Raw genomic sequence first — 22,916 nt, forward strand, 5'->3', positions numbered from 1 at the left:
TCCAGTCAATACGTACTCTCCTGCTGTGCTGTAATCTCACTGCCATGTTTAAATGAGCCAATCACTTATAGCTGCGCCAGAAATTAGCCAATTGTGTGTAACCGCGCCAAACCCCCTAGCCTTCCCTATATAAACCCCTGACTTTTGAGCTTCGGGGTTGACACCTCTGTATCCTGCGCAGGATATGTGTCGACCCGGAGATCCCCATAATAGATCTCCATAATAAACTTTGCCTTTGCTTATTACATCCAAAATGGTCTCTCTGTGTCTGGGGTCCGTGATTTCCCGAGACTTTAGAAAGGGTCTCTCTTCGGGGATCTTTTATTTGGGGACTCGTCCGGGATCTTCGAGACCACCCCAGACTCCGAAGACCCCTTGGAGGTGAGTTGGATGTTTGTCTGAGTGTTTCTGTGTGAGCGGCGCCACATTTGTCAGTCTATGTCTGTCTCTGTTTTGGTTCTGCTGTGTGTGTTTATGTGTGTCTCGTGTTTATGTGTGTCTCGGTACCGGTGGAATCTCACTCTGGTCAGTACTTAGAGAGTGGAAGTGGAATCCCACTTTGTGCAGCTGCTTTTGCGATTCGTAAGGATCCTCTGGCCGCAGAAGGGGGGACGCCCCGGTCCCGCAAACTATGGCCATGGAAGACGTTCCATGGGCGGAGAACAGTCGGGAGAGCCCGGCTGTGGGCAGTCAGGAGGACCTGACTGTGGTTTTCTGGAACAAAGGAGACAGAGTGCTCCTTTTACCTAGGCGGGAGTGGACGAAAAATCCCACTCCGTCGTCGGAGGTCCAGTTCAGCTGCCTATTTAAGTATAGGCGCGGACAAGTGTGCTTGGACTTGTTAGTGTCTGTTGTCTGTATTCTGTTTCTGTGTTTGGTGTTCTTTTTGTTTGCCATGGGGCAGACTGTGATAACCCCTTTGTCTTTGATGGTGGACCATTGGACGGATGTTAGGGCAAGAGGACACTCTGGAATTCTGTTGGGAGGTAGAATCAGATGGTCCATCTCATCCCAGAAGCAGCTAAGGTTAAGCTGCAGTTTGGGCCAGGTACTGAAGGTACCAGGCATCTGTGGAAATTGGTTATAAGATGCTTTCTCTTGGTCTTGTGTGTCTGGTTTGTTTTCCGTGGTATTGTCGAGTGTTTTTTTTTTTTTTTTTTTTGGCTTTTGTTTCGTTTTTGGACTTTGGACAGACGACTGTTTAAAATCTTGGACTGACGACTGTGTTTGAAATCATGAAACTGTTTGTCAAAGAGTTTTACTTGGTTCTCTTGGTGCTTAAGTTAAAAGTTGAAAATAATTTGCTTGAGAGAAATTGTTTTCTGCCAGGAGTTTTATCTTTCTCTCTTGAGCCTCCTCCCCGAAGAGAGATGCCCCAGGTTGTGGGGGCAGAGAAGCCCCGAAAATAGTTTCAAAAAGAATCTACAACCAACTGTGAAGAACTTTGTTTTGCCAGTCAAAATTTAGAATTCAGGCTTTGGCGGTGACCAAGGTCAGGATTAATGTTTTCTTTTCCATGGGCCTTTAACCCAGTGAGACAGTTTGGTAAAGGGCTGCTACTGAGGTCCTGATAGCCCCAGGTGAACTGGTTACAATTCTTTTGTCAGCCACCTGGCATCTAGCACCCAGGTTCTAACCATCTCTCCATCCTTTTGTTATTAGTTGTTACTAGAAGCCTAGTGTCATTTGGAGGCTGGTTCTCTTGAGAGGCAAAGCCACGGAGCTGACACTGAAGAGAGATACTCCTTGAGGGAAAATCTAAGTCTAGAGAGATAGTCAATAACAGATCGGCTGCCTCTCTGCTCGCCTTTCTGTTTCATAGACAAAGCTTGTGCTTATTTGTACAATGGCCTTTTTGTCCAAGAAAGGCCTCCTGGTTTAGCTGTGTGACTAAATGCTGTTTGCCCTCTTCAGTAGACCTCTATTCTCAAGATTCTCTTGTTTTCTCACCATCCCATTTGAGATGCTTGTTAGTAACTGTTACAGGTCTTCTTTACCACTGAGGAAAGACGGAATCCTATGAGAGGCCAGAAAGAATGTTCCAGACATGGATGGAAGGCCCTCACTTCTGCCTGTTGACTTCAGTACGCCTAAAGGTAGGGAGTGCCAGGTCTGCCGCCAGGCTCCAAGGGTGGGTCTCTGAGGGGCTGGAAAATGCCCCACCAATCTGGCTAAGATAAGGAAAGGATATGAAGAGAAAGTTACAGAAATTTAAAGGGTTAAGTTAAGTTGCTGAGAGTTAGTATAAGTTACAGAGAAAGTAAAGTTGAAAAAGAAAGAGGTAAAAAGAGCAGGAAGCTAGGGAAGAAAAGAGACAAAAAGAAGGGGAAGTTAGAGAGCTAAAGAGAGATAAAAGACAAGAGAGGAACATATACTGGCCACAGTAGTTAGGGAACCGAGGAAGATAGTACCTGGCAACGGAAGAGAATTCCTGGCTAAAGATCAGTGTGCCTAATACAAAGAAAAAGGACACTGGGTCAGGGATTGCCCAAGAAGAACAAGAGGGGCCACTGGAGAGCTTCTTGGTCCTAAATTTGCTCTCCAAAATGGCTTGCGTGGGCTAAAATGGCTGGGTGAGGCCATGTGTATGCATATCTGCAGACTGTGTATGTGGAGCTTAAGACCTGTCTCAGTGCACCAGTACCTGATGCTGGGAGATGTGTGGCTTAGTGCTTTTCTGCCTGGAACACATCACTCCTGCCAGCCAGGTACTAACAATTATCACCCAAGCCAGGACTTAAACTGTGATAGAGTGGCTGATGTTTTGCCTTTGAATAGAATGTCCCAAAAGATGGGACCACTGGTCAGCTGCCATGAACTAGATCCTCCACCTGTTGGGGGCAATCTGGTCACCTTGCTGCCCAATCCTGACCTGGAGCCACTGCAACATGAGTGTCAAGCACTGGCAGAAGCCCATGGGTGGAGGAAAGACCTCTGCAACTGGCTGATTGACCCCTGCTGAAAGCCGAGGACCTTGTCCACAGATGGGAACAGTTCTCTTCATAAATGAAGCACATCAGCACTGCAGATGCCTTTACTATCTCTTGGATGCCCTGGTGAAGCCAACAACTGCAAGAGACAGCCTCGATAGTCATCAAGAAGATACTGGAAGAAATCTTCCCCCAGTCTGGAGTGCCCAAGGTAATCTGGTCAGACAATGGCCCTACTTTCGTTGCCAAGGTAAGCCAGGGTGTGGCCAAGTATTCAGAGGTCAATTGGAAATTACATTGTATCTACAGACCTCAAAGTTCAGGACAGGTAGAGTAAATAAATAAAACTCTAAAAGAGACCCTGACCAAATTAAATTGACCATGGAGACTGGCGTAGACTGGGTGACACTCCTTCTCTCTTGCTCTCTTTAGAGCAAGAAATACCCCTTCCAGATTCAGCCTTACCCCCTTTGAGATCTTATATGGGGCCTCAGCTCCCCTGACTGTATTAGATGATGTTACTGAGCCAACATGTCATAGTAATAATGATTTATGTGCCAGGCTAAAAGACCTACAGGTGATACAGAAAGAAATCTGCTCACAGCTGACAGCAGCCTATGCCCCGGAGACCTCGGAGACATGTCATCAGTTCCAGGTCGGAGACTGCAGCTACACTGAGCCCAGATACTCGAGCCTCGCTGGAAAGAACCGTACCTGGTGCTGCTGACCACCCTGACAGCCGTCAATTCTCAGCCCTCACCAGCCGCGTACTAGCTGTTGGGGCTGAGAGCCGGGACCTAGAGGGACACTCAGCATGTTTGCCCTGGGTTCCAACGGGATAGGTGTGGAGATAGGCTTGATTTCTATTACAAATGATGTAACATTACATATGTTAGTACTCCTAATACTTCTTGGAACTGTGCCTCAGGGATCACAATCTGTATAAGTTTGGAAGTTCTAAAAGCTAGTCATGACCTTGGTGTATAGGCTTAGATAGTGTCCAGATTAGAATCCTCATGTTAAGACAACAATACCAAGCTGTTATGCTAGATGAAGCTGAGTTCTCCATGTAGTTCTAAGATTAGAACTACTCACAACAAGTAGAGGGGAATGAAGAGTTAAATTTCAAAGAGTTAGTCACAAACAAAGTTCAGACATGCCTGAGGGAATTTGAGATAGGGCTCACGGGCTGGAACCTCCCCCTCCCCTTCCTTCACTCCCTGAGGATGGGTCATCCCCCTGCCGAGTGAGATGAATCATCCCACCCCACATTGCTGAGTGGCTAGATAGCACGTTCTCTTTGCTGATGTAATCCCGCGCCAAAAGTAACTGTGAGTCCTTCGAATTAGCCAATCCTGTGTAACTGCACGAAATCCCCTGGCTTCCCCTATATAAACCCCTGCCTGAAGAGGTCCTTGGCTCCTCTATCTCCTGTGTGAGATGCGTGGCGTGTCAGCCCGAGATCTCGTTAATAAAGCTGCCTCTTGTTATTACATCAAGATCAGCTTCTCGAGTTTCCTGGGGCATGCCGCCATCCCGAGACTGGAGCGAGAGTCTCCCCAAAATTTTGGGGTTCTTTCATTTGTTCTTTCAGATGCACATCACTGTCTGCCATGCACCAGGCAACAGACCTACATGAGCAGTGGTAAGCAACCCACCCTGTCTGCTCATGATCCTGGGATCCAAGGATGAACCAAAGTAGGAAGATCACAGTCTTCCTTGACAGAAGGTAGAAAGAAGAAATCACTGGACATGTCCCGCCACCTACCCCGCTGAAGCCTGGGCAATCTAAGGACTACTTTAATTCACAAGCTGGATGAAACTGAACACACCTATCCCTGGGAGATGCTGAGCACCACCTGGGCCTGCAGCCTGCCTTGGTCCTGTCCCTGCTGGTGGCACAGGTCCTGGCTCTCTGTCTTTGTCAGGAACCAGTCCTATCATCAGTGTAAAGTGTTTCCACAAAGGGCCTGGGCCAATGTATGGCACTGAGCTGTCCCCACAAAAGATGTCAATCCCCAAGGGATGAAAACCACTTCTGCTAGCAAGCTGCATGCCCTATGATGGTGTGCAAACCAGAGAGCAGGGCTAGAATGGTGCTGGGCAGTAAGAGCCCTGGCTACTCTTGCAGAATTGCTAAGGTCAGTTCCCAGCATTCACCTGGAGACCCACAGCAGTCTGATTCCAATTCCAGGGGACCTTGGACCCTTTTCTGGCCTGTTTGGGCACTGATGTTGAAAGATAGAGTTTTAAATTAGCTCAAAACTCAGCAACAGGATCTGACTCAGGAAGACAGATTGTTAAAAGTGCAGGAGAACTGGCAGAGACACTGACCCTCCTGCTTATCACCAGACTGAGTAAAAGAGTAATGGGTTTTGTTCTGCCCCTGTGATGTTTGTTCAAGTCCCCTTTCTGCCCTCCAGCCATTGTGCCCTGCAGAGAGTATTCCAGGAAACCGGCTAGCCAAGCCCAAACAGATGTGTTTCAGATGCCGATGCCTCATCAACTCTGACAAACATTTACCCTAAAGGACAATAAAGGATCCATTCTCAGGAGAATGCTTGACCTTTCCCCTCATTAAAACCCTAGAGTCTTAAGAACAGTCCTGTGACTTTGGGAGTTTCCCCTTGTGACATTTTTGGTATTTCCTTTTGACATCTCCTCATCTCCTGGAGCTTGCGACTTCTTCCTTTAAAACGCCCTTCTCCTAGCCACTCGGGGTCGACACCTCTGTCTCCTGCGTGGGATACGTATCAGCCTGGAGTTCTCCATAATAAACCTCACCTCTGCTTGTTACATCCAAAATGGTCTCTCTGTGTCTGGGGTCCGCGACTTCCTGAGACTTGAGTAAGGGTCTCTCTTTGGGGATCTTTCAACATAAATGTGGTATACAGACATAAAGGCAGGCAACACACTCATACACTTAAAACCAGGGACCTCTAGAGAGACTGCCATAAAAGGTGGAACTGTGTCCCAAGACAAATGAAGGTGAGTGCTTTGCAGAGTGTAAAGCTGACACAAGAGGGAACTGGTGGGAGTAAGAATGTAGGGTAGTAGGGAGGCTGTGTAGTCTACTTGGAAGCACAGCATAGACAAAAACCAAGGCCAGAGCCCCAGTTCAACAGCATACTTGGCTTGGAGGGAACACGGAGGGACTGGCTGCTGGAGAGTGTCAACAGGGTGGATCCAATCTCAGAAATCCTCCTACCTTCTGTTCTGAAGGATCATTAGCTACTAGAAGGAAAGTAGGCTTAATACAGACAAGCATGTGGCTGGTGCAAGGCCACAGAAGGCTCCGGAAAGCAGGCAAAGCCAGGGGATGCCTTCCCAAAAGACAGACCGACAGGATCTGGAATTGGTGGGGTGGAGAGGGTCTCCAACGTGGGTCTGGTTGTAGCAGGGAAAAGGCATTGCACTCAGCCGGCTGCTGGGAAGGTGGGTGAGGAGCAGAAGCTCTTGGAGCTGCCCAGGCAGGTACAGAGGGAGGATGAGGCTGAAATCAGAGAACACAGATGCCCATTTAAGACAGCAGGGGGCAGCAGAAACTGCAGACACAAAGGCACCATGGACCAAAAACTTCATCCAGCCAGTAATCCATCCCCCTACACATGATCACACATGCATATCATACCTATGACACATACACACATACAGACATGACACATACACATATGTGCATCTGTGTGTCTGTGTGTGTCTCTGTGTGTGTCTTAATGCCCACTCACCTATTCACTGCTCCTGGGTGCCCCCATTCCTGGCTTCTGAGGCCCAGGCCCAAGAAGCTGTGGGAAGGATATACACAGGGGCTGCTGTTCAGGACACAGACCTGACACCAGCTCTCTGTCCCTCCTTCCAAATGCACCACTGAATCCAGCACCGTGAGCACAGAATATCCCAGTGGAGGAGCCAGGCAACAGGGAAAAGCAAGCTGACCCCACTGGAAGAAAAGATGGCAAGAGGAGGTGCCCGGGAGCAAGGTCTGCACAGGGACAACTCTGGTGCTGCAGACGGCCCCGACTCCATGCCAGACACCTACAACCCAAGACCATATCAAAGAGTATTCCTTGGCTGTGTCTACAGAAGCCCCAGTAGACATGGCAGTGTCTTGCTCTCTGAGGGTTCATGGACCATTTACATTGAGAGAGGGCTGAACTCCACCAGGCCTGCCCTCCTCTCTTTCCCCAAGGCCCACCCTCAGAGTTAACCAAAAGACTGGGTGTCCAGCCCCATTCCCCACTGGGGGATCAGAGGCTTCACTATGTGGACAAGCAAAGCTGGTCATGCCTCTGTGGGTGTCAAGCCAAGAGCACCCTCGTCATTGCTATGGTAGTAGAAATGCATGCAGCTCACTGTCCCCATCAGGGTCTCAGCTGTCCCTTACCAAACTGGCTTCTTACCAAAAAAAGACTAAGACGAGCACCGTGAGGGGAAGGACTCCAAGATGAAGTGAGGAGCATTTCAGTCTTCCTGTAAAACAGCAGAACAGGATCCGGTTACTCACTGGCTTCTCAGCCCTGACCCCCCTCCAGGCCTGTCCTGAGATCCAGAGGTTGTCCTGTGTCCTGCAGCCACCACTGTATCTCAGGCAGCCCCAGTTCTGGCTAGAGCTCCAGCACCACTGAGCACAGAGAGGAAAGAAGGTTATCACTTCCTGCTCGTGACTGCAGCTGTTCCCCTAAATCTTTGGGGTCCCCTTGGGCCCTCACATCCTCATGACTCTGAGCACTCCCTCCATGGTCAACTGAAATAAACCAAAATGAATACCTTGTCACTGCTGGCTCCTTTACAGGAAGCTAGGACCAGTTCCCCTCTGACCCCATACACAGGGACAGCAATTCCTCATTCTAGTGAAATTCTCTGACGTGTGAAGGTTGAAACCCAGAGATAATGTGTACTAGGTAAGAGTTCTACCACTGACCTATGCCCCCAACACTTCAGATGATTTTGATGTCTCTTGACGTTATGTGTTCTCATAATCAAGTCCACATAATCCTAAAAGATATACATATAAATAGATTCATATGCCAGCTCTGGAGAAGTCTTGGTGGTGGATGAGGTTTTTGCCACAGCCACACAAGCATGAGGACCTCGTTCCTATTCCCAGAGCCTATGTAAATACCAGACATTGGGTAATCCCAACACTCCTACGATGAGGTGGGAAAGGAAAATGGGAAAATTCATGAGAGCTCACAGGCCAGTTAGCCAGGCATATACAGTGAGGAAGAAGAGAAGAAAACCTGCCTCAAACAAACACAAGGCAAGGATGGATACCCATGGTTGTCCTCTGACCTTCATGGGCACCCACACTCACATGACATGTCCCCATCCCAGCCAGTAACTTTCCCTTTTCACCTACCCGATGTGGTAATTTGTATTAAACATTTTTGTATTTATTTAGTGTGTGTGTGTGTGTGTGTGTGTGTGTGTGTGTGTGTGTGTGTGCTCCTGTGAATGAAACAGAGCACAGAGAGGTCAGAGGACAATTTGGGGGGGGGGTCGTATTTCTCCTTTTATGATGTGAGTTCTAGGGATTGAACTCAGGTCATCACATTTGGCCAAAACGACCTTTATCCCCCAAGTCATCACATTTGTCACTTCTTAGATTTTTCTCTCCACGTCTCCAAATCCCCTCATAATGGAACCCCTGATTTCTTATATTTTTGGCTATGAGTCTAGCCTTTAATGACTGAGCAATCTCTCCAGCACAGAACCCCTGATTTCTAAAGGATCCTAGAATCATATAATGAGAAGGCAACATTTAAACTTTATTTGTTCTCATTATGTTCTGCCCACCCCACCCCCTTGTACAGTTACTAGTTTAGCTGTAGAGAAACCTAACTGACAGGAGTTTTTGTCCAATTTTGAAATAGTTGCTCCTTTTTAATTTTTGGATTGAAGAGATGGCTCTACTGTTAAGAGCACGGACTGCTCTTCCAGAGGACCAAGGTTCACATCCACCTGTCAGCTCACAACTGTCATTAAGTCCAGTCCCACAGTATCCAATGCCCTCTTCTGGCCTCCACAGGCACTGAACACACACGGTACACATATATGCAGGCAAAACACACACACACAAATAAAGTAAAAATAATAGATGAAAAAAGCACTTTCTTCATGATTGTTTGAGACAGGGTTTCTTTGTATAGCCCTGGCTGTTCTGGAACTTACCCTACAGAGCAGGCTGGCCTCAAACTCAGTGAGGTCCACCTGTCTCTGCCTCCTGAAGATATGAGCCACCAGCTTAAAAATAAAAATTAAAAAAACTTCTTTGGAGTATAATTTCTCTATAATAAAATGTGCCCGTTTTAGATAAAGTTTGATAAACTTTGAACAACCCCCCTTGCTGTCTATGACCCTACATTTCCTTCCTCATCTACATAGTAGGCATGGGACACATGTGCTGCCTTGTCTGACTGCTTATATAACACAATGCTGCTGAGACTCACCACAAGGTCATGTGAATTCTTTGAGAATCACTGGGGTTTGTTGCCTTCCAGCCTAATTGAGAAACTTGAGCCACAAGATAGAGAGACCCTAACTCAAAAGAATCGATAGAGAGTGATAATCGGTAGAGAGAGAACACCTGATGCTTTGAACTGGCTCTCATAGGCGTGCAAGCGTGCCCACACTCCCATGCACTCACACATTCACATGCATGCACACACACACACACACACACACACACACACACACAGACACAGACACAGACACCACACCTTTCTTAAAAACCACTGACTGAAAATCCCAGCATGGATGGTGAAGGGTTCACAAAGGCCCACCTCTACCTAAGGAGCCATTTACAACTCACAACTGTGGGAAGGGAAGAGTCTTCTTTCTTCAGGAAGACAGCCCCTGAGAAGCTACTCATGCTCCCATAGCTGACCCTACATCCAGGCATATACAAGTGGTACTAAGTGGACTTAATGGGTTTTAAAAGAACCACATTTGTGTGGAATCTTATGTGGAATATGCTGCAGGTAGTAGGAGGGGAATAGACAGGAGCTAGAGGGATAAGCGGTTGATTTGATCAAAACATGTATATGCATGTATGAAATCCTCAAACAATAAAAAGTAAATCTAAAATAAGAAAAACTATTTTCTCTAAGCAATCAAGCTGACGAGACAGCTCAGCAGTTCAGAGAGCACATTGCATAGCTGAGGACCCAAATTCAATTCTCATTACCCATCAGGTGGCAAACAGTCTCCCATAATTTGAGCTCTAAGAGGGTCTGCCAATACCTCTGATCTCCACAGGTACCTGTGAGCACAACCACAGACAGACACATACACATCCACATAATTTTAAAGTAATAAAATTAAATCTTTAAACCTAAAACCACTTGACTAGTATGTGGGGCCAAGATTGGACTATGCATCCAGTCTATGGAGCTGTAGTCTACCCTGACCCCAACCTGCAGTGACAACTGTGGCCGTGTGATATAACCTGACGGGCAATTCCTCCAGCTATGCTTTTGCTTTTAAAAATATTTTGAAACCTTTGACTATTTGTTTATTTTCAAACCTTTGAATTTTCATTTAAGGTTTAAAGTCAGTTTGTTGATTTCTATAAAAATTTCCCCAGAGTTTTGCTTGGTGTGATGCTAGCTCCAACCACCAGCCTAGGCAGAAGGCAGCTTAGCAACATTAGATCTTCCCACCTATGCATGGGGTGACCGTATTCAGTTCTGTAACCAATATTCAATGTATAGGCATTAGTTTGTCACTAACCACTCTTGTCTTCAGATGTTACTGAAAATGATACTATTTTCATTTTGATGTTTAATAACTTTTAAAAAGTATCATACTAATAAAACCAAGTTAGGCATTGACTTTGGTTCATGAAACCTTGTTCAGCTGACGTAGTTGCTGAGCCTGTCACACGTAGAGATGAGACATGAAAACAGAAGTATAGAGGATCAGGGAAACTGAGGCCACACCACAGAGAGGGGAAGCCAGCTGTCAGGAGCCTGCAGAGAAGAAACTGAGAAAATGAACAGCAGGTGCGCAGCTTAATTTAAGGCCAGAGGGACATTCTTTCTTGTTGATTTGAAAGAAGTGATGACACACTGTAACATAAATAAATGAACGTTCACGACACCGAGACCATAGATAAACATTTATGGCATAATTAACAAAGTCTGAGAAAATAGACACAGACAAGAGAAAACGAAGGGGGGTGCCTACAGCCAAGCTAAAGGTCTGGGGCTGACAGTGACTCAGGATCAAGAAAACAGAAGAAAAGTCTCTTTCTCTAATCCCCTCCTGCTGCCCTTAGCCACTTTCCACACAAGTGTGTTCCTTTTAAAACCCACTAAGTCCACTTAGTACTACCTGTATGCTCTTGGATGTAGGATCGTCTATGGGAGCATGAGTAGCTTCTCCGGGCTGTCTTCCTCAAGAAAGTGGACTCTTCCCTCCCCACAGCTGTGAGTTACCATTAGGCAGAGGTGGGGCTTCATGAGCCCTTCACCATCCATGCTGAAATATTCAGTCAGTGGTTTTAAGAAAGGGTGTGTGTGTGTGTGTGTGTGTGTGTGTGTGTGTGTGCCAAGCATGCATATGTGCATGCATGTGAATGTGTGAGTGCGTGGGGATGTGGGTGCACACAGAACAGCCAAGCTCACTTCTGATGACACCACAAACAGAAAAAGTGTAAAATTATACCAAAAGTAAAGGAAACAGATAATAAAGATGAGAGCAACACTCAATAAGCCAGAAAGAAACAAAGACAAAATCAAAAGCCACAACATTAATTCTCTGAAAAAATTAAAAAAAAAAAAAAAAACAGTAGCTGATCAGATGCCGAGAAACGAGCCAGGTAGTGGTGACTTACACCTTTATTCCCAACACTCAGGAGGCAGAGACAGTTGGGTCTCTGAGAACAGAGCCAGCCTGGTCTATAAAGTTAGTTCCAGGATAGCCATGGTTGTTACATGAGAAATCCTGCTTGAAAAAGAAAAAACAAACAAAAATTCATGAGAGATAAATGAATAAAATTAAAATGAAAGAGAAGTGCCAATGCTCATAGAAAATACTCAGGAAAGAAATGTGAGTCTGACTACCTGTGACACTGACTGAAGCCAAAACCCCAGATGTGACCCCAGGTGCATAATCAGAAAGTAGGGAGATAATTGCAATCAACAAGGACTTGGGATGTCTGGCCTCCAGGAACAAGATTAGCTGTGGGAGCAGGAATAATTTCTCAGTAATATATCTGCTTTCTAAACACTTAATGTACTTAAAGAAAATAGGGCGCCTTCCTGTTCCCACCTGAGCCACGACAGAGCCCCAGTGCTGGACCTGATGAGACACAGCCCACATCCCAGTTGCAGCTCAACTCGCCAGGTAAATTGACACATCCAGCTTCACAGGTGAAACCCCAACCCCCACCCCAATACCCAGGTGTACAGGGACCCCTGCAATTAGGGACACATATTCCCTACCAGCTCACCTTCCAGTTCCCACCTGTGCCAGAAGCAGAGCCCCGGCGCTGGACCTGAACGCATACGGCCCACATCCCAGTTGCAGCTCTACTCCCCAGGTATTCTGACACATCCAAGATCGTAGGATCACATGATTGCAGGATTGCAGGAAGGGAGACAGGGAGGCTCCAGGCAGAGACAGGGAGGCCAGCTAACACCAGAAATAACCAGATGGCAAGAGGCAAGTCTAATATAATAAGCAACAGAAACAGTTCTCCCACCATAGCAAGTCCTGGATACCCCAACACACCTATAATGCAAGATTCAGATCTTAACTCTCATTTCACAAAGATGATAGAGGACTTTAAGAAGGACATAAAGAAATTATGAAAAGAAATTAAAATTGTGTTCTCCCTTAAAGAAGTTCAGGAGAACACAAGTAAACAAGTAGAAGCCCTTAAAGAGGAAACACATAAATCACTTAAAGAGTTACAGGGGAACACAAACAGGTGAAGGAAATGAACAAAACTGTTCAAAGATCTAAAAATGGAAATAGAATCATTAAAGGAAGCTCAAAGGAAGACATCCCTGGAGATGGAAATCCTAGGCATGAAAACGGGGGTCACAGATGCAAGCGTCACCAAGAGAATACAAGAGAAAGAAGAGAGAATCTTAGTGGCAGAAGATACACTAAAGGACATCAACACAACAACAGTCAAGGAAAATACAAAAAGCAAAATGTTCCTATCTCAAAACATGCAAGAAACCCAGGACACAATGAAAAGACAAAACCTGATAATAATAGGTATAGAATAAAGTGAAGATTTCCAATTCAAAGGGCCAGCAAACATCTTCAACAAAATTATAGAAGAAAACTTCCCTAACCTAAAGAAAGAGATGCCCATGAACATACAAGAAGCCTGCAGAACTCCAAATAAACTGGACCAGAAAAGAAATTCCTCCTGTCACATAATAATTAAAACACCAAATGCACAAAACAAAGAAAGAATATTAAAAGCAGTAAGGGAAAAAGGACAAGTAACATATAAAGGCAGACCTACCAGAATTACACCAGACTTCTCACCAGAGACTCTAAGCCAGAAGACCTGAGCACTCTAAGAGAACAAAAATGGCAGCCCAGGCTACTATACCCAGGAAATTTAAAATGACAATAGATGGAGAAACCAAGGTATTCCAAGACAAAACCAAATTAAAAAAATATCTTTCCTCAAATCTAGCCCTTCAGAGGACAATAGAAGGAAAAGTCCAATACATGGAGAGAAACTACACCCAAGAAAAGTCAAGTAATTAATCTTTTCACAAAAAAAGAAGAGAAAAACATAAACATAATTCCACCTCTAACAACAAAAGGAACAGGAAGCAACAATCATTGGTCCCTAATATCTCTCAATATCAAGGGACTTGATTCCCCAAAACAAAGGCATAGGGTATGCCTTTTAAACTGTATCCTCTAGTACTATAGATGGTGGACAGTACTGTACCATACCTCTGTGAATGTAAAATAGTTTGTACCTACTTCATGATACGTAGTAGTGACCGTGCTTTATCAGACCTGTTTTTAATGATGTTCTTCAGAATGTGTTCTTTCCAGATGACAATTGAGAAGCTAACGTTAAGAAAAAAATGGTGCCAGGTACCACAAGAGTAACAGAACTGTGCTGTTTTCTGGGGTTTTGTTTTTTACTTTTTTTTAATGGAGTGTGCTGGATGTCTCTACAATTTTGTTCAAAAGACTGCAGAACCTGGAAAAGCTGTGGCTGCTGTTGATGCACAACACATTGCTATCATTGAATATAAATATATATATACATATATATACATATATATATATTTAAATTTTTGGAAACTTTAGCCATGCTATCAAATTTGGAAAAAAGTACCCCAGTTTACTGTATTGAGTTAGCATTGTACAGAAATTAACAATCATATTGGTTTATAAATGTTGAATTCATTTTTTTCCATGTGTACATGGGTAACAAACTGTATTAAATATGCAAGGTCTTATCTATGTGGGTTTGATTACAAAAACTAATAAAGTATTTTCTAAATAACATAAAAAGAATAGTGTAACAGACTGAATACATAAACAGGATCCAGAATTTTGCTGCATACAGAAAACACACCTCAGAGTCAAAGATAGACATTACCTCAGAATAAAAGGATGGGAAATTTTTTTTTTACTTTACTAACTTGAGTATTTCTTATATACATTTTGATTGTTATTCCCCCTTTTTCCCAAGCAAATGGTCACAAGAAAAAAGCTGGAGTAGCCATTCTAATTTCCAACAAAATAGTCTTTCAAGCAAAAGTTATCAAAAAAAGGTGGAAGACACTACATACTCATCAAAGAAAAAAATCCACCAAGATAAACTCTCAATTCTGAGCATCTATGCCCAAATGCAAGGAGAACCATTGTAAAAGAAATGTTACTGAACCTCAAAGCACATATTAAACAACATACAATAATAGTAGGAGATTTCAACACCCCATTCTTACCAATGCACAGATCATGGAAACAGAAACTAAACAAAGACACGGTGAAACTAAAATAAGTTATGAACCAAATGGATTTAACAGACATCTACAGAAGATTTCATCTTAAAACAAAAGAATATACCTTCTTCTCAGCACCTCATGGAATGTTCTCCAAAATTGACCATATAATTGGTCACGAAACAGGCCTCAACAGATACAAGAACACTGAATTAATCCCATGTATTCTATGGACACCAAGGACTAAGGCTGGTCTTCAATAGCAACAAAACAACAGAAAACCCACATACACATGGAAGCCGAACAACTATTTACTTAATGATAATTTGGTCAGGGAGGAAATAAAGAGATTATAGACTTTTTAGAATGTAGTGAAAATGAAAGCACAACATACCAAACTTATGGGACACAATGAAAGCAGTGCTAAGAGGAATACTCATGGCTCTGAATGCCTCCACAAAGAGACTGGAGAGAGCATACATTAGCAGCTTGACAGCACACATGAAAGCTCTAGAACAAAACGAAGCAAATACACCCAAGAGGAGTAATTGACAAGAAATAATCAAACTCAGGGCTATAATCAACAAACTAAAAATAAAAAGAGCTATACAAAAAAAATCAACAAAACTAGGATCTGGTTCTTTGAGAAAATCAACAAGATAGATAAACCCTTAGCCAGACTAACCAGAGGGCACAGAAACAGTGTCAGAATTAACAAAATTAGGAATAAAAAAAAGGAGACATAACAACAGAAACTGAGGAAATTAAAAAAAATCAGATCCTACTACAAAAGTTTATAATCAACAAAACTGGAAAACCTGGATGAAATGGATGATTTCCTAGACAGATAAAAAGTACCAAAGTTTAAAATCAGGATCAGATAAATCATCTAAACAGCCCCATAACCCCAAAGGAAATAGAAGCAGTCATTAAAAGTCTCCCAACCAAAAAAGTCCAGGGCCAGATGATTTTAGTGCAGAATTCTATCAGATTTTCAAAGAAGATCTAATACCAATACTCCTCAAATTATGCCACAAAATAGAAACAGAAGGAACTCTACTCAATTCTTTCTATCAAGCCACAGTTACACTGATACCTAAACCACAAAATAAACCATCAAAGAAAGAGAACTACAGAGCAATTTCTCTTATGAATATCGGTGCAAAAATACTCAGTAAAATTCTCACAAACTGAATCCAAGAACACATCAAAACAATCAACCATGATCAAGTAGGCTTCAACCCAGGAATGCAGGGATGGTTCAACATACAGAAATCCATCAATGTAAGCTGCTCTTACGCTGTTTTCAATTATCACCAAGCATCACTCACTACTTCCCCATGGAATTGAGTTTATAAGTGTGTTCAACCAAGCCCTGGACAAGCAGGTCTCCTCATACAGTGATCACTCCCAAGATGTTCAATTAGCCTTTTTATTAAGCTCCAAGGAAACCCAGAGCAGAGAGGGAAACCCAGCAAGCAGTCACTTTCCTAAACTCCTGGTTGGTCAGTTCTCCAGGAGCCAGCAGTTACTAAGAAGACATTCCATGCAGCAGCCATGCCTAACCAGCTCACGAGCCTCCACTGCATCTAAACCCCAGGCTTACTTTCTCTGATGGACTTCCTCTCTATCTCCCAGCACAGTGCACCTGCTTCTGGGTCTGGGCCTTCCCGGCAGTGGCTCTTCTCATAGCACACTTACTTCCTAGGTTCGCACACGCCAGGCCTCTCACACGGACTCATGTCTGTAAGCCTATGTTCTATTCCTGCTCAGTGTGGCAGGAATACTTCCCGGTCCCTGACTTGCTGATACAACCAGTGTTCAGCAAATTTCACAGGAAATAAGTAGAGATTAAACAATGGGAGTCACCTAAGAATAGGCGACTCTTCAAAAAACTCTGAGCATCTTCAAGGCTTGATGTTAGATGTCAAGTTGTCCATTACATGCTTGGACCATATCATGAACTGGAGTCACATGTGTATTGGGAAGGAAAAGGATAAATAAAGGACAGGGTGCAGGGACAAAGGACAGAGAAGAGCCTAGGAAAGCAATGACAGAGCAGAGGTTGCAGTTACATAACCACAGCTCCATTCACACTTCCCACTGTGTCTCTCCAAACCTTCCCTTAGCAACAAGGGAGTGCCTCGCCCCTTCACAACCCAAGAGCTTCCTGACACAACAGTGAGCCCAAGGACAGCATGGCTGACTGAGCACCAACACTGTGACTGTTGGAATCATGTGTGTCCTGCTCTGAGTGACTCCATGTTGTAAAAATCAGGGTGGGGGGTTGTTTGTTGGTTGGAGGTTTTTGCCAATGCTTTGCCAATGCTCCATCATCTGTCCAGCACCACCCATCCAGCACTGAATGACAAATGCCTTATTCCTCGAAATAAAAATGAAATTACCCTAGCACGCTATAAGACTATGGGTGTGAGTTGAGAGTATAGGATTCTATGGGCATCATAAAATCATATCTGGGAAACTGGACTGTGGTAGTTTGAATAAGAATGATCCACGTAGACTCATGTATCTGACTCTTTAGTCACCAGGGACGGGCACTATTTGAGAAGATTTAGGTGGTGAGGCTTCATTAGAGTAGGTGTGGCCTTGTTGGAGTGGCTGTGTCACTGGGGGTTTCAAAGGCAAATGTCAGGCCCAATCTCTCAGATACTGCTCCAAAGCCATGGGTGTCACCATGATGATAATGGACTATAAGCCTCTGAAACTGTAAGCAAGCCCCAAAGAAATGCTTTCTTCTGTCAGACTTCCTATGGTCATGCTGTCTCTTCACAGGAATAGAAAGAACAGTGACTAAGACGGAAGCTGAGACCAGGGAACGGGGTATTGCTGTGACAGGCCTGGCCATGCTGTTGTTGGCCGAATGTGAACTCTGCAACTTCAGACTAGAAAAGCATTTGAACTCTCTAAGGGGATTTAATGTGCATCTGAGTAGGAGCACGGAAGACAGCAGCTGAGAGCGATAGAAACCATGAGAGCCCAGCTCAAGTTTCAGAAGGGAAGAATACTGGTGAGTGGCCCGAGGGCCACTCTTGAGACATTTTGGTGATGAATGCGCCTGCTTTCTGCACTTGTCCAAAATATATACCTGAGGTTAAATTGAAGCATTTTGAATTAATGGTGTGGCAGAAGAGATCTCAAGACAGCCTAAATTAACTGGAAAAGGAGCAATCTGGACAAAGAGAAATACAAAATGTCCTATATGAGGAAAACAGAAGCACCAGAAGGTGTGACAAGACGATAAAACTTTTATTAAGAAAAGCCTGATGCACCTCAGGTAGGGGAGGGTCCTCGCCTGACTTTCAGGGATCCCCTCTCTCCCTCTCCTTTCCTCTAAGCTCACTCTGGGTTTAACTCCCAGTTCCCTGCGGAAACCAGAAGCTTTTCCAGGTAAAACAGATCTTGCTGCTTACCGCAGCCCTGATAGGGTCACTCACCGAACCGCAGATCCTTCATTGCTCTGCTGCAGCACCCGAGTTCAACGCCCGAAGGATACAGGCAGGGAGGAATAGCGCCCAGGAACACAGACCCTCCGGCACCCGGCGCCTCTTACTAACCAGCGTTCCGCAAACAGAGCCCAAGCTGGCTGCTCCAGAGGTCCACGTGGTGCACAAGAAGCACCGCCCCTCCCGGCCTGTGGCATTCAGTCCTTTATCCTGGGGCACATACCCCCACCCAGGGCGTGCTCCTACCCCCATTGGTCCCACTCCAGAGTGACCTGAGCAGTTCCTACCTAGAGAACCTCAGCTCCCTGAAAAGTCGTTAACTCTAGCGGCTGGTTACGCACTGCAATTCCAGTTCACAGGACTCAGCAGCAACCCTCTGCATCTCCAACCCCACGGTCCTGTCTGGTGACCTAGATTTTGTCCTCTGTCTGATAGGGCCTCTAGGCAGGCAGACACCATACCTGAAGGGTATCTTCAGGGAGGAGGAGCTAGTGCTCAAAGGCCAAGGTACCAGCCAGTGCCCTGTTCTGGGTGGTACTTCCAAGGCTATTAGAGACCTGTTTACACTTCTGCTTCTTGGCCGTATTCTCCTAAACCACTTTTAGCAGGTGAGAACACAGAATCACCCAGATGTGACAGGGTCAAGCAGAATGGAGTTTGGTGGCCCCGCAACTTGATTAATTTTTAACCCATATTTTTACTCCTCTAATGGCTGTCAGCCTTCACCCTCCCACTCCTGTTGGATGTGGGACCCAGGGTCTCAATCTTGCACTGCATGCTATGTGCCAGAAACCTGAAGCCTTAGGGTCTCACCACCAACCTTCACTTCTCTCCTAGTCAGCTGCTCCTTCCCAGGCTTCTACTGCCTGGCCTGCTCACAAGGGAACTGGACACCAGCCAGGCCAGTCACAAGGATCCATTCTGCCTTCTATCTCATGCCACATGAGTAGAAAGAGACCACAGTTTATACGTGAGACATCTCAAAGCTGTCGAGATACCTGCCCATCCCAGACTTCGATAGAGTCAATAGAGCACCATCAAAATCCTAGCAGGTTCTTTCGTAAATATCAAAAGACTGATTGAGAGCTGGAAGTTTGTCTCAGCTGCTAGAGTGGTTTTCCTACGATGCACAAAACTAGGTAGATTCCAGCACTTTGCAGGTGTCTGATGGTTTGTATAAGCTCGACCAAGGGATTGGCACTATTAGAAGGTGTGGTCCTGTTGGAGTAGGTGTGTTGCTGTGGGTATGGGCTTTAAGACTCCTAACTGCCTGGAAGCAAGTATTCTGCTATCAGCCTTCAGATGAAGATGTGGAACTCTCAGCTCCTCCTGGACCATGCCTGCCTAGATGCTGCCTTGATGATAATGGACTGCACCTCTGAGCCTTTAAGCCAGCCCCAATTAAATGTTGTCCGTATAAGAGTTGCCTTTGTCATGGTGTCTGTTCACAGCAGTAAAACAAGGTGGATGCAGGAGAATCAAGATTTCAAGGCCATCCTTGGCTACCTAGTGATTCCTACATCAGCCTAAGATAAGACACTCTGACTCAACAAAAGACTGATTTTAAATTTTATGTCAGGAAGGTAAAGGTCCCAGGACAAACAACATAGTGATGAAGGATAGATCCTGAGGACTCAAATTACCTGAGGAAGCATGATATTTGAAAGACTGGACAAATAGGTCAATGGGGCAGAATAGAGAGCCCAGAAATAGACCTAGAAATGTCGGTGCACTGACCTTAAGCAAAATATTGAGGCCAATATTGTGGAGAAATAACAGAGCTTGACCCCTTGAACATTACCATGTGAAGCAAACAAGGAAGACACTACCCAGACTTTGTAATAGTTAACTCCATACAGTTCTCAGTTACATGCAAGTCAGTTACTAACGTTACTCAGTTACTCAGGAGAAAACAGAGACGATGGGAGTTTTGATGATGACATTTTAGATACAACTTCAAGGATAGGTATATGAAAAAGATGGCTGAAAGCTGCCTTTCCTTAAAATTATATTTTTCTGCTCTAACAAAGGAGCAAAGGAAAGACAACTCATAAACTGATTGCAAAAGACATTACTTGATAAAGAACTATCATCCAAAGTGCACAAAGAATTCATAAAATCCAACCACATAAAAGTTGCCAACCCTTCTGTGGTGGTTAAACATATCAGCCAACTTGGCAAAATCTAAAATCAATTAAGACACATTTCTGGTAAGGAATTTCCATGAAGCATTAACTGGTTAGACAACAGCTTCCTGAAGTGGCTCAGATGAGGGTCCAGGGAAGAACCTCTCTGCACGCTTCCCTCATTCAGCTGGTAATGTGCCCTCTCAGGGGATGGGGACACCACTGCCACCAACACTGCTCCCTGTCAAGAGCCTTTCCTGAGAAAGAGACCTATTTTAGTGACTACACTGTGATCATGACAAAACGGCCTGAAACCTACCCATACCTTCCTCAAAATGTTAATGGTCCTTTCAGAATCTTTTGTTGACTTTCTTTTTTGCCTTACAAAGTCAGTGAAAAAGATAGGTAGCCACCTGTCAACAAACTCAGCCAACAAAAACATTTTGTCTGTTACTAGCAAGAACTGAGACCAGGTGGGCTGATTTGCTTTAGATGTGGTAAGCCAGGACACCTGCAGAAGGACTGATTGTACAGATGCCTCCTTGGCTCCCTAACAGGTAACGGGAATTTTAACATGCCAATTCTGCACTTGTTGGCCAATCAGTGGAGAACATGCTTGATAAAGATTGACAGCTCCTTTCTTCTATGCCTGCGGCACCAGAATAAAGTTATCAACAAGTCAGGGGGTAATGGACAATGAAACATTTCACCTCTCCATGCATCAACCTCAGGGGGCACAGGATTAGACCTGCCAGCAGCTGGGAATATGATTTGTACAAATGCAGTGGGCATACAAGCAGTGCCTACAGGAACTTGGGGACCTATTCCCCAAGCCCCAGAGGGGTTATTTGGGGGGATGGTAGTATAGGTTTAATGGTGGTTCCCGGTACTGCTGGTGTAATTGATGAAGATTTTAGACTAGAAATTAAGGCACTAATGTCTTCAAGAAGAATGCTGTCTATTGACAAGGAATGCTCTATTCCTCAACTGCTCTTACTACCTTATGTCACCATGAACAAAGAAGTTTATAATAAGGGCTCTGTGGCGTAGGAAGTGTCATATCATGTGGTCACTGAAGCAGTAATAGATTAATCCACTTTAGTTCTTTTTTTTTTTTTTTTTTTTTTCGAGCTGGGGACCGAACCCAGGGCCTTGCGCCTTCCCTAGGCAAGCGCTCTAACCACTGAACTAAATCCCCAACCCAATTAATCCACTTTAAAGTCACCAGTGGGTACACTTGAGCTCCTTACTACCTGTGCAAATGCTTTGGATTCACAAATGAAAGACACACACACACACATACACACACACACACACACACACACACACACACACACACAGAGTCTTCTATTTTAATATGCCTTAAACAGTGCAATGGCTAGGCATTTCCAAACCTCCCCCCAGCTAACACACTCTCCCATCCGATATTCCTGAATTATTACTTATTAAAATCTGCATTCTATCTTGGCCATAACAGACACAGCCATTATGGGCCACACTCTGCCATGTTGGCAGTGTCTGTCTCTCTGCCCTCCATTTCTCAGGCCAGCACCGTCTCCTTTCCCAGCAATGGTGATTCTCCAACCTCCTCCTACCCATTGTTCCCTTGCTCACAAATCTAAAGTCCCCCTCTGTCTCCATGCGCAGCCATTGGCCACTGGAAAATTTGTTTACCAATTAGAGCCAATGGGGCTCAGGGACCCTCAGCATCTTACAGGCAGACACGCATGTTCCTTTGTGATTGGGGAGCTGAATTGATACAAATAGCATTAGAACCAATCCACAACATCTCACAGGCTTCATCCGTTAAAAACATCTTTTCTCTCAGATATACATTGACTATAGTAATAACTGATATGTAAACTATAAGGTATGATATACACTAATAACATCCAGCCCATCAATTTTGTCAATTTACATACATTATTCTAACTTAAAGAGTTTGGAATTCTATACCTGAATTTTGTTTTGATTTTAACTTGCATTACGGTCTGAAAACCATCCTTTCAAATCTACATCATCTTCCTTAACGATAAACAACGTTAAGTTTGATTGTGAGTCTATAACTAGTCTTCAACCCCATCAGAGATCCAAGGACAAATTAAACGTCACCCAAATACATAGGAAGCACAAAGATATAGCCTTCGAAACTTAACCACTTGCAGAGACAGCTAACTACATGGACAGGCCCCCTTCCTCTAAACATTGAGCATCTGTCTTCAGCCTTCTGGCACAGATCCAGCTGACAGAACTAAGTGAAGCAGGAGCTACAAAGGCTTAGCTTTCCCTCTCTTGGTAAAGATAAGCTGTCAAGTAACCTGCATCACGAGTTCTTTCCTGGACAGTATTTTTTGTCTGTAGATGAACGAGGGCAATTCTTGCCCAGTGGCTACCTTGTCACAACTGGAGTAACTCCATATGGAGGTTACGATGCTCAATGTCTTCTTTGAACTGTGAAGG

Source organism: Rattus rattus, chromosome 5, assembly GCF_011064425.1.
Source record: "Rattus rattus isolate New Zealand chromosome 5, Rrattus_CSIRO_v1, whole genome shotgun sequence".
NCBI classification, from domain to species: domain Eukaryota; kingdom Metazoa; phylum Chordata; class Mammalia; order Rodentia; family Muridae; genus Rattus; species Rattus rattus.